We start from the raw sequence: 12595 nt of genomic DNA, 5'->3' as shown, positions 1-12595 counted from the left end.
GAGGCTGTTTGAGGCAGTGCTGCTTACATTTCAGTTGGTCTTTAGGATTTTATTTGGCACAGAGCTTGGCCAATGTTATAAATCCACATCAGAGAAAGTGTAGCCTTGGAAAAAACAGATGAATTGAAAGATGTCTTAAAATTTGGTGTCAGCAAGGCAGGCTACTCTTTGTGAGAACTAGTGACCTGTCCTTTCTCCGTTGAGTTAAAATAATTATCTTACCTATTGAGTTTTATTAGGTATTTTTAATTTTGGGGGAGCTCATTTTAGTTTTACTGCTTGGGTGCTGGAATAGAGCTATGTCCATAAAACCAGCAGCTCAGTCTGTTTCCCATAATTCTGTTTTTTCTACTTTCTTCTGGAAATTTGCTTATCATATGTTTGCTATCACCTGCCCTGGAAGTTGTTCTTGGTACTATATAGACTGAGCTAGTCTGAAGTGTATCATTGTTCAGCCATCGTGTCTCATAAGGGATTCATTATCTTTAAGAATAGACCAGTTAAACTGCCAGGAACCTTGAACATACTTTAAAGATAGCAGAAACCTCAACCAAAGCCAGCTCCCCTTTGCCTGTAAGTCAGAGCATTCCAGCATGCCAAGCTTCAGAAATGACTCACTGTACGCAGCTCAGGACTTTCATTCAGCAGCTTGAAACAAAGTGCGTTACATGGACATTTGCAAAGCCTCATCTTTCCTCACTTAGGAAAAGAGGAGAGAATTTGTCTCTCTTCCTTCACTGACAATTCTTCAAACAACAGTGGTCTAAGCAAAATTCATAGATTGATGATAAACTGATGGATGTTTGTCACATGGCACTATATGAAGGGAAGGAATGACTCAATCTCTTACTTTTTTTCAGTGCCATATTAGAATAGCAGAGTCTATTTTTAATCTATTTATTCATAAGGGCCTTAATTAATAGAAATTTGTTAAGCCAGAGCAGTCAGATCGGGATAATCCGTGCTATTCTGATCGCTAACTGTTGGTCATTTTTGGGCTTACCTAACAACAGCACACCCTTTGAAAGTTCTGTGGTGAAAATGCTGTTTTTCCACTTTCCTTTTTTTTTTTTAATATATATAATAATGCTTTCAAGTAGAAATCTGAAGAGTAATATTTTTTTATTTTGCTGGAAAGGACTCTGCACATCATAAAAAAGATAATTATTTTTCCAGCGCTGTTTCCTTTTAGATGACTGTCGGTAGATTTGTTCATGGACTTCAGTCTCCTTTACTGATTGCCTCCTAACTTGCTTTACTCAAACGGACTTAGCTTAAACTCGTGTTGCAGTGAGCATCGCAGGAAATAGGTACTTTCTTGTTACGCTGTCAGTGAAATGGAATAAATGGCTATCTTTTGGATGGTGCACTAGTAGCAGCTACCTGTACCTAGAAATCTTCTGTAGTCTGGACAAGCTCCTCAGGGTGCAGAGTGTCAGCAGCATGACTGATACGCTGAGTCTCCTTGAGAAGGTGCCCGTCAAATTATTGTTATGCTGCCTCCTGCCAGGTCATCGTGGAGATGCTGCCTGAGCTCGGGGGAAAGCCTATTGTTGGTCTTCTGAGCCAGAAATAAGGCATTGTTGTGAGACGAAGCAGTCGGTGGGAGAAGACAGCTTGCAGACAAGTGGGTGAATGATACTTTATTAATGATAACGCTGAAGGATTAAGAGGTATCTTCAGCTTTCTGCTTGTGAGTGTTTTACAGCTGAGGGAGGGAATGCTCTATACAAAGGACTTCATGTGGTGCTTTGTGGGGTATGCTTACATTTGTCTTGTATGGCACTATATTTTCTCCCCTGAGAAAACCTCTTTGCGTAGCGATGGATTTTAGGTTCACTCACTCTTGCTTAGCTGCAGTACTATTCTGAAATCAGGTTATTAAAAAAGAAAACAAAAAGTGTTACCATGTCTGCAACTTCTTTGCCATCATGTTTACTTTATTTAAAATTCTTTTCACCTGGGATTTCTGAGTCAGCCTGGCTGGATCTTCTGTATTACTAGAGAGAGAAATTGCTAAAGGCGGTTGGGTGCAGTCTGTCAGTCCCAGACTGCCCGGGCAAGCGCTCACATATGAACTCACCCTAAATTCCAGGGAATTTTTATGTGCAAGAGCCTAATTTGGCTCTAAATTCTCTTGGCTTTTATAAACTAGTCTGCAAACCACCCATGTTTCTTTATAATCTATTTATAGGCAGTGCCTCAGTTCTCATTTCCTTGCAAGGAGACGGTTGTTTTTTTGTGACGTTTCCAGAATCTGCACTGATTGTCAGGTTAGGAAATTCTGCACTTCCAAAAGCAACATCTTACTGCCCTGCTGGCTCTCGGTTCTTATCTCTTTTAGGTGTTGTAAAAGTTTTTTCTTACTGGGTGGCATTCCTGTTGCAGTGTGAATGACGGCAATGTTTTGTACGTATTTGGGGTTGTGTCAGTCCTCGTTTCTCTATGTGAGAAAATTCCCAGGAGTATTTAACGTACGCGTGCGGATAAATCTCCTGCATGCCCCATAAAGTAGTTTACTACAGGCCAATATAAAGCAGTCATTACAGGGTGATGTTTAAACTTCTGAGATTAACACAGTCTCTCGATTGCACTTACTTATTTTTATAATGTGTAATTTAGCAACTGAACTGTGAAAAGTTATGGTGTAGGAAGGACTCCTTAAAAGCATTGGTCCCAACCGTGCTTTCAGTTGCTTCACTGTCTATCCAGAGCAACTCCGTTCTCTTATTTAAAAGGAAGAAGGAAAATCTGAGAGCTACTCAGCTGGTACGTGACACCTACATCTGAAATGCACTGTCGGATGTTGGCATGGCACATCCTGCACTCCGACTGAGAGTAAAGAGTTGGTGCCTGATTTCTCTGGAGTCAGACATGGATGACACTGTTTTCTGCGTGCAGGACGCTTTGTCATGTTCCATTTTGCTAAGGGAGTTTTGCGATGGTGTTTTTGCCTGGATAAGGAAAGTCTGAGCCTCTCTGAAAACCAGATGCTTTCTTCTGTGGCCACCACGAATCTAGATAGCTGTGAGATCATTCCCTCCTAACTTACCACTTCCAGCTAAACTATGCCACGAGCTATTTGAGAATCTTTTTTTTTTTTTTTCCCCTTCTGAGGTCTTCCATGTAAATATACTGAATTGACCAACAAAGTTTTGACCGTGACTGTCTTTGTTTTGCAAAGTTCTCTTGTAAACAGGCACCATGCTGACTTCCCTGAATAGCACCATCAGTGCAATTGAAAGGGAGCAACAAAGGCTTAGGAAATGAAATGTCCATTCAATTTCCTATTCATGTAAATGATAGTTTATCATACTGATTATTAGGTTTATGTAGTTAGGATCAGTGATGACTCTTAAGCCTTTTATTGCCTTTTTTTATGAACTGCAATAAAACATTGCCTCACCTGAACACTGACTCAGTGTTGAGGCATTCTCCAGACTTAGTGTTATATTAGCTATTAACTCATCATTGCATATAGCAAAGAAAGTCTTCACACTACAAAGCAGCCATGATGCATCTTTACCAGTTCCTCGTTCCCCCTGCAAAATATTCCTCTTTAAGACTGCATGAGATTCCTGGAATTTAAAAAAAAAAAAAAAAGTTAAATAATTCATCAATGTATTTTTAATAACAATACCTATTTTCTTGATTACATTTCTTCTAACTGGGGGACAGAATGCTGTACAAAGGAACTAGCAGGACACAAATGGTGCAAGTGTGAAGGTCACATTCAGAGAAGTTAAATGACCCCTCCTCAGGTCATTTGGAGCAGCAGGATAATCTCGAATAAATTCCACCTCTCTTTTGCTCCAGTTTTGTGTCATAACAACTAAGCAATGTATCCGTATATCTCTTCAGTGAAAAATGCCCACTCATAATTAAGTAGATTCAACACCACGTTAGCCCTATCTCATGTCCTCTGAGTTAATGTGGAAGAAGTCTCTTCCCTGTCTTTTTTGGAACAGAACACAAGTTAAAGCTACCAGACTTGTCATTTGGGCTTGTCCCCCAGTCTTCTGCGTGCCTAGTGTCTCAATTTTCCTGCGTCAATGCGGGCAAATATTCACAGGATGATCCGATACCTAGTGGATTGCTAGGATGAACAGGCCATTTGTCAGAGCATTAGTGCTTGTGCACCTACACTAGACTTTGGAGTGGAAGTACAGGTATTTGCACAAGCAGGTGGTTATTGCATACGCACTGCTGCGATGTGCACGTTTAAGTACCTACTTGTACACAGAAATGGGGAGTTAACACCTGGGTTCTCAAGGTTTGCCAATTGTTTGGGGCTGGGATCATTTGGCATATCACGTTTTGAAATGTTTTTTTTTTTCGTAGGCAATGCCTATTACCTGAATATATGTAGAGAATTTGTGTGGGTGATAGGATGCTTGAATGATGGAAGCTGCTATCACTGCAGTAATGCCTGAAGACAAATCTGTTAATGAATTCTGGACCTTCTAAATTAGCGATCAGAAATTAGTGTAAAATTAGTGAAAATTCAGTTTTCTTGCGTCCAGTCAAGGCTTATTTTTAAAAATAACATGTATTGCAAAGTAACCTTAAAGATTCAATTCATCTAACATCTTATAAGAATTTCTTACAGTAAAGAAAAAGGTGGTATTTTAGCATGTCTCTTGCTAAGGCATTGCATTAACAATTACATGTAAATTCAGTTTAGTGGGAATAAATTGAAGCCAAAACAACATTTCAACTGAAAATAGTCATAAAGAAAACTTTTATGTAGCACAGTTCTGGGAGAAGGAGGCTGGGGATCTGTAATGGAGATTGAGAAGTCATGCTTCAACTGTGGAAGTGAAAATGAACAGAGCCAGCATAGTTCTGATTTAGTGTCTGTGTTGAACAGGGAGATTTGGAGTGCAACTCCTAAGCTGGAGTAATTCAGCTCCAGCAATACAGATGAGTCTGCCACGCAGAGTAGCCATGTCTCCATGCTCTAATGGCATCTCCGACTGTTTTGTGTTGCTGTCTACAGCCACTAAAGGCAAAGATCCAGGAGGAAACCACACAACACATTCACTTATGCCGTCTTTTGGAGCTGCAAAACAAAGAGGACAGGTAGAGAAAAGGCCAAATAAGGATAGGCATGTTTCTATTCTCTGCAAACTCAGCTTCAACTGCCTACGTCTTTCTCTGTTCCTACAATACTGAAATAAAATATTTCCCTATGCCTCCACCTTGCAAGTATTACTATCCCTATTGCACTCTGCAGTAACAATTAAATGTTCTAGCTATTTTTTTCTGTAACTGCTGTTTCCTGGGTGCAGACAAGAGTTGTGACCTTCACCAGCTAATATGGGGGAAAGGGAATAATATAAAATATTTTCTAAATGAAATGAACAGTATTACATGTACTCTTCTAGATTTACTACACATAATGATGCTGAACCACATCCTTAAGTACTGTAATCTGGCGTAATTCTACTAAGGTGAATGATATTATGTCAGTTTGGATGTGATCCGAGAATGTAAAGTTCTGGCAGTATAAATTGACAGGTTTGGATTTTTACTCCCTTGTAGTGACAAGAAATTGGATATTTATTTATCTGTACAGTTTCAATGAAAATCAACTCTTTCATTGTCACGTAGTATTAATTAGCTGTTCTGCTACAGGTTTTCTTCCTTATGGTTGAGAAAGCTTGCACATGCCCAGACACACAAAGAAATCACCATTCATATGTGCCAACCCACCTCTGCATGCGAAATAGCAGTACGTGGTGCCAGGAGGCTTTTCCAAAAGTAAAATGTCTTTTATGTGCACACATGTAGCATTAACTTGTCTCTCCTCACAGAGGTTGTGGGTTTTGCACAGTGGTCCAGAGATGACAAATTGCTGATGGGAATTTGTTTAATCTGTAGAAGGGAAAAAAAAAAAGTCTTCTAAATGTTTCTTCTTATCTTGGTAGATAGCGTAAGGGGAGCGTGTTGAGACATGTCTTCTTCTGTTTGCTTTCATCAAAAGTGGGAGTTCTTTAGTTAAATACAAAATATGGAAATTTCCTTTTTCCCCTTGCAAGTATGTTTTGGTAACTGAAGCACTTTCACACTTGGAGAGATGGGCCTGTTTTGCAAGGGAAAACCAAAACATTCCAGTGCAGCTAATATTGCAGCTCCTCTGGTGTCTTAAGTTCAAGCCACAGCAGGGGGTGCAGACACCTAATGGGGATGCAGTAACTTTTTGGATCTTTTCTTTGGAAGAAATAATAAGGTGAGTCAAAATTAACCCATTCTGCTAAATCAGTGAGGCTCTTGGAGATGAGGGAAGACTGAAGTCTTGCAAGCGTGGTTGCAGAAGAGAGAGGCAGAGGCATTGCCTTGGGGTATTCTGGTCTCTACATAGACTGGGCAGTCCAGTCCTTGCCGTCAGTGCTGTTATACCCGACTTTCCTTTGTGGAAATCAAGCTCCTTTGTCATCACTCTCTAGTTTCAAAGAGCTAACGCTTTCTTGAATGGCATAAATACAGGGCCAATTTACTGAGAAGGTACCTAGATCCCCACTTTGGATGTAAAGTGGTGGCCCACATAAAAAGGGGGTATGCCTGTGTGATCAGCAGTGAAAGCTCATGGCGTGGTTTATTCAGGGCTTGACCCTTATCTGACTTGGAGCCGTACTGTAAGCCTGCTTGACTACCCGATTCCATGGGTAGGGCATCTTTCCTTGGCTGAAACACTTGGAAACTGATTTCCTGCCTGCTTTTGTTGTTATTGTTGTGGTTTGTTTGCTTTTTGCTAAAATAGTTGGACTTGGCTTATGAATTAAATTGAGCCATTGCTTCCCTGTGGGCTCTGTGTCTGGCTTAGACCTCTTAATTCTAGCAGTTTGTCCTGTAGAAAAGACCGAGTTTTCTTTTCTCATGTTCTCTCAAGCCCAATCGATAAGTTTGTTTTCACCATTGCAGGAAGCATAAATTTTCTCCCTCTTTTACAACCTTCTCTTGTACATCTTTCCCTTAGATGCCTAAGTCTGACATAATTATCTCGCTCTGGCATGTCAATGTACTTGGCCCATGTGTTCCATGTCATGGAGCAGATAACTCCCTAAAAAAAAGGTTCTCCAGTGCAAGTATCAAATGATTTTGTTCCTCTTAAGTGATTACTGTGGAAAGAGTACTTGTAAGTACACCAAATGAGTAGAACCCTGCACAAGTACTTTGAAAAAAAATCAGTGGAGATAAACGTAGCAGCAAAGTAATATGAAAACGTGTACCACTGCCAAAACAGATTACATCTGTTTTTCTCCACCATCCAGTGTGACAGAGCCTAGGAAGCAGACTGTCTGCTCTTCCAGACAAACAGCCAGGGAATTAAAAGCATTGTGCAGGATGTTTTGAGATAATGGGAGACTGAGGCCAGGTCTGACGACGCCAGATTCTTCTGACATCCCAAAAAGGATAAAACTGTAGTTGGGAGGAAACAATCCAACCTGTCCACAGGCTGGAGGTATTTCCAGGTGGCCTCTCGGTGTTCCCGAATATGTACTGCTGGTAGGGCAGAGGAGCAAGAAGCGAAAGCCAGGTGACTCTGGGCCTGCTGGGATTTCTCCAGAAAGTCCCAAGGGCAGTTCTGTGGTGCCTTTCAGCTCCCAGGGCTTTCCCTTACAGTGTGCACTGTCTCGGTGAGGTGGAGCATCCCCCTCGCCTGCCCTGCCTGGGGGAGGCTGCGGGGGCCCACAGCTGTCTGAGAAAAGGGCTGGGTGCTGCTTTGTGTGCCTGCCGCCTCCCCGGAGCTCAGAGCCCCAGTAGAAACGGGTTTATGAGAGTCTCATGAGGGTGGGAATGTGCACAACCTTCATTAGGTGAAGCTGTTTGTCAGGGGAGGCACCCAATACTGTTTTTTTGTCGGTGTTGTTTTGTTTTTTAATTAAGCATCCCCTATCTGTAAGCATCAGAGCAAGCAACAAGCTAAAATTTCGAAGTGTGACTACAAGCTGCTGTGATTCTTTGCCAAGCAACTGCATTACTCACCCTTTTCCCCAGCTGTTTATTTGCAGTGGTATCACTTGCGTGTCATGCATAGCAGACCTGCAGTGAAATTAGGCAGAAATTGCTTTCTGCTGGAAACAGTTACCTCTTATGCAAAAAGGTAAAGGAAGCAAACAAACAAAACTCTTGACTGGTGTCAAGAGATGCTTGGAATGATGCATAGAGGTTTAGAAAAAAAACAAACAAAAAAAAATTAAAAACTTGAAATGCGAGAAGTGCCTGTCATCAGTTACCTTATGTGTGTAACCTGGAGTTTTTTTAATATAAATACTATTGGAGCCATTTCAGGGAAAGAACACTGTCACGACAGGACTCGCAATGGGGAATGCTCCATTGCAGCAACAGGCCAGGACCATGAAGCACGGTGCTAGCAGCTGGGCTGTGCTCAGGAAGCGAGGCCTGTTGCCAACCCAGGTGAAATCTCCAGGTCATTTCTTCCAGTTCCTCAAGGGCTGTTGGGTGGGTTAACAGCCTGACCTCTGAGAAACAGGCTCAAAGCCTCTGTGTCCCTTATGTCAGGGATCCACATCTTTTTTTAAGGATTCCTGTTGGTTTTGACTATTAGTCCTTTTTCTGGTGTGTTTTACATAGCTGCCTGGGAAATCTGTGTCCTTTAGCAAGCAGAGAAGTGCACATGTTTTCTCCGGTATGTCAGAAAAAAAGGATATATCTGGCCCACTGCAGAAGCAGCTACGTGCTGGTGAGACGGGAGGGCTGGAAATTTCATGTCCTGTTGCTCGCTGTCTGCCTCTTGCCATCAAACTCTTGCCGAGAAGCCCCTAGACCCTTAGCTAGAGACTGAACGATGATTGATGGGCATTGGTTTGGCAGAGCAGAGAACAGCGGGGAGCTAAAACCCAGGGAGCAGACCTGCGGCCAGCTGCCAGCGCTGCCCTTCCCTGTCCAGACATCTGCGACCCCGCTGACAAACTGCTGCTGAATGCAGCTACCGTGGGCCACGGCTCCTCGGCGAGTCTCTCGGGCACCCTGTAAGCACTGATTTGCTTTTCCCAGCAGTGCGTTGCTGCTTTTTCTTTTCCAGCCTTCAAGCCTTACTTTCTTCCTCGTTGCCATATGGCCGTGGAAAAGAAGTATCTGAGGGCGAGCAGATCTGTGTGAAAAGCCGTCTGTCATCCAAAACACAGGCCAGGGTGGCATTTCTTCTAGAGAGTGGTACCTGAAGGGCAGTTCTATTATTCCACAACTCCTTAGCAGGTAAAAATTACCCAAAAGCAGGTATCTCCAATGAAGAAAAGGCCTGTCTGGGAAAATAAGCAAGATGTGTGAATTGGTTTAATGGAATGTTTTGATGCATTTATGTCTCCTTAAAGTGAAGCTAAAAAAAAATGTGTTCACAAGTCTATTTTCATGTGTGGATTTAATGGCCTAGGAAGATTTAACTGCGTTTTCAGTGCCAGAAAATGTTGTCTCTAGGAAAATAGTTCCCTGGGGTGAGGTCAGCGTCCTTTTGCAGTCAAATTTCAAAAGAATGAATTGAAGGGTTTTTCTCGGTGGTTAGCTTGGTTACAAGGTAGGGTGGTTAATACAATACTGAACAAATCATGGAGATGTGGAAATTAATGACATCTTCATGGGACAGAGAAAGTAGGAGTGCCCCAAAGGCCAGCTGGGGTTTAAAACTCAGCTCAGCCTTCTATTAGAAGGAACTAATGGCCATTATCAGGACTCTTCATAGCAGTATTTGTTATTCATCCAAAATATTTATTTTATTATAGTTCTTACCAAATTTGTGCTGAAAATGTACAAAGCAGTCTGTACTTAGTTTCACATGAAGTCTGGGGCCCTCTACCCAGAACTGTGGCAAATCCTTGGCCAGAACAGCCCCCTTTGGAAAGGGAGATAATCTAAAATGATCCAAACAAGGCTCTCCCACTGATACAGCACTTGCTGGGTTAAAGCACAGGAAACGGTGAATTTTGGGCTCCATCCTGTGTGACCATTTACACTATCTCCTTATCAATGTACCTGGCCTGGCTCTGAGAGATTGGAGCGGACGGTGCCTGGCTACAAGAGGTACAATTCCGAGCTCCCAGCTGCTTGAAAGGGCCTGGACGGTGATTTGTGGCCTCTCTGGCGATCAGCGAGATAAAGCTCCGCAGCAGGCACGTCCTCTGTCCTGCCGCTGATCCTGGCCAGGCCCAGCCGAGCTCCTGGGCACACCTCGGCCTTGGGGACGGGGCTGGACGAAGGTGACCCGAGCGCTCCCAAAGGGTGGGCTGTCTCAAATCCAGAATCAAGTCCCGCAGCCCGAGTCCGTCTGTGGTAGATGGAGGAAAAAAATGAACGTGCTGCTGTCAAAAGATGTTTCACAGGGAATTTAAGTAGCAGGCTGTCGGGTAAAACAGAGGCTGAGATTCCTGCCTGAGATTACGTCCCCGGCACCCCGCAGGGGGAAGGCCTTTGGGGCAAGACACAACCGTGAGGATAAAGTAGGCCGAGCTGGGAAGAAGTACAACCGTGTTTGCTCCGGGATAGGGCTTATTAGCTTCAGCACATCAAAGTATAAACATAGCTGGTTTACTTCTGGACCTGAGCACAGCCACCCCAAGCGTCTCGGTGCTGCGCTTCCCAGCGCTCAGCCAGGATCAGCTGCGGCCTGCTCCCGCTCCAGCCCAGATGTGCCCTGGAGCCACGTTTGCAGCCTGCCTCCGACCGGTATTACCTGCTCGCCGTGCTGCTGCAGTGCTGGGAATGCTCAGCACCTCGGGAGGTATTTGGGACTGAGTTAATTTAATTATTCTCTTTCTTATTGCCTTCGAAATCCACTTAGTGATAGGGAGGAGGTGCCTTGTCCCTGTAATAGCTGGTGGCAGCTGGCCAGCAGAAGAGTCTGCCTGGCAGGAGTGGGGATGGAGAGCTGGGTCAGAGGAGGCTTGGCTCCAAGACACTGGGCAAAAGGGAGAGAAAAATAAACTATTGTGTTTAAAGCTGTCAGCTGTATTCATGAGGGACAAGCACCCAGAAGAGTCGGGCCAGGAGCCATAGTGTTGTAAGTTAGAAAAGTCTGTGGAATTGGGAAGAAACGTGAGAACTGCTGTCCTCACCCTTGTCTGTGTCCAAGTGAACCATCAGGTGAGATCTAAATCAATGACAAGAGTCCCACGGGTTTCATAACCCGACATTTCAGGCTGTGTAACTCCTCACAGCGCAGGTTTGAGCACTGGTACCAGCCCTGTGGTGGGACGTGGCACGCAGCCGCTGTCCCCAGCAGCAGGGCTTGCAACCAGCAAACTCGGCCCCTGTATGGCCTGAGTTTGAGCCCAAGTGAGGTAACTGCTCGTGCCCCTTTGTTTTACAGTCTTTCCTCTGGCCTCATCATTATCATCTTTTATGGCATCCCATGAGCTATTGAAAGCATCAGAGGAGGAAATTAAGGGCCGTATACTGTCCAGGCTCTGTGTATGTCCCCTGACGAGCTATTCTCTCCTGGACGTGCCTACAAGTGGCTTCGATTAATGTTGCATAGGACAGTGAAGAAAGACTAGAAAGAGAAAGACAAGAAAAGCTGAAATACTACCCAAGATTTCCCATGATGTCTTCCTCCTGTAAAACTCTACATTCTCCTTCTACATCAGATTTAGATTTCTTGACGTTCATTTTCTGGCCATGTCCCACACAACTGGTGCTCTTCTTACCTCCTGCCTGCATTTGGTGAACGTTTCCCAGCTGCAGCCGTCAGTCTGTGCTCCCTACTGCACTTGGAGTTACCAGCAACTCCCTCTTTGCTCTCCACATTTCAGAGCCCCTAGAAGAGCTGACTTGGGGCCAGGACAGGATACAGGCTTCAGACAGGATCTTTTCTAAGCCCCTGAAGTGTTTGCACTGAGTCCTTTTTGACTGGGAGTGCTCTTGTCCTAGCAGTCACCTCTGCACCCAAATAATATTTTAGGCTCCATCACCTTTTGTGCTCATAAGTTATGGGCCACAAGGAAAGCTTTGCGTGTTTGGGGAGTGGGATGGGAGAGAAAAGGAGGAAGGAATTAATTCTGAAAGTACATTGCAGGTTACATTTATATGATTGTCTCTATTCCATCAATCTTCTGTTAAATGGCTCATCTCCTTGGGGATTGTTTGAAGAGGGGGAATTTACTGCACTGTAAGCCAGGGCACTGTTTCACCAAGTGGGGGCATGGGATGTATCCTAGGAGAAGGCAGGGAACTGTAAAAGGCAGGGGGCTGGGGGGAGAGGGCAGAACACAAGCTTGCAAATCGCTCAGCAGAGATGGAAACCTGCAGCGCGTCACCCACTGCTCCCCAGCCACCTGTGGAGATGCTTTTGGAGGGGAGCAACCTGCTCGTCCAGCAGCAGGTCTTGTACACCATCGCCTCTGCCTGTAGCAGACGTGAGGAAGGACCAGCAGGTGGGCAACAAAATCCCACCCTGGCTTTCTGTAGGCGTCTTTCCCCCTGGATTATAAACCTTCCAGGGGGACCTTCCGTGCCAGCCAGGCCTCCTAAACGAGGGTGCAACACAAACTCATGGTGAACCTGGAGCTGTCCTCTCTGCTCAGGGAGAGCAGATGAAACACCTCCCTGTAGACAGTTATTGTAGGTGTTCTCCCCAGCT

This window comes from Anser brachyrhynchus (genome assembly GCF_964034855.1).
Source record: "Anser brachyrhynchus genome assembly, chromosome: 14".
NCBI classification, from domain to species: Eukaryota; Metazoa; Chordata; class Aves; order Anseriformes; family Anatidae; genus Anser; species Anser brachyrhynchus.
Note: the sequence above shows the minus strand (reverse complement) of the source record.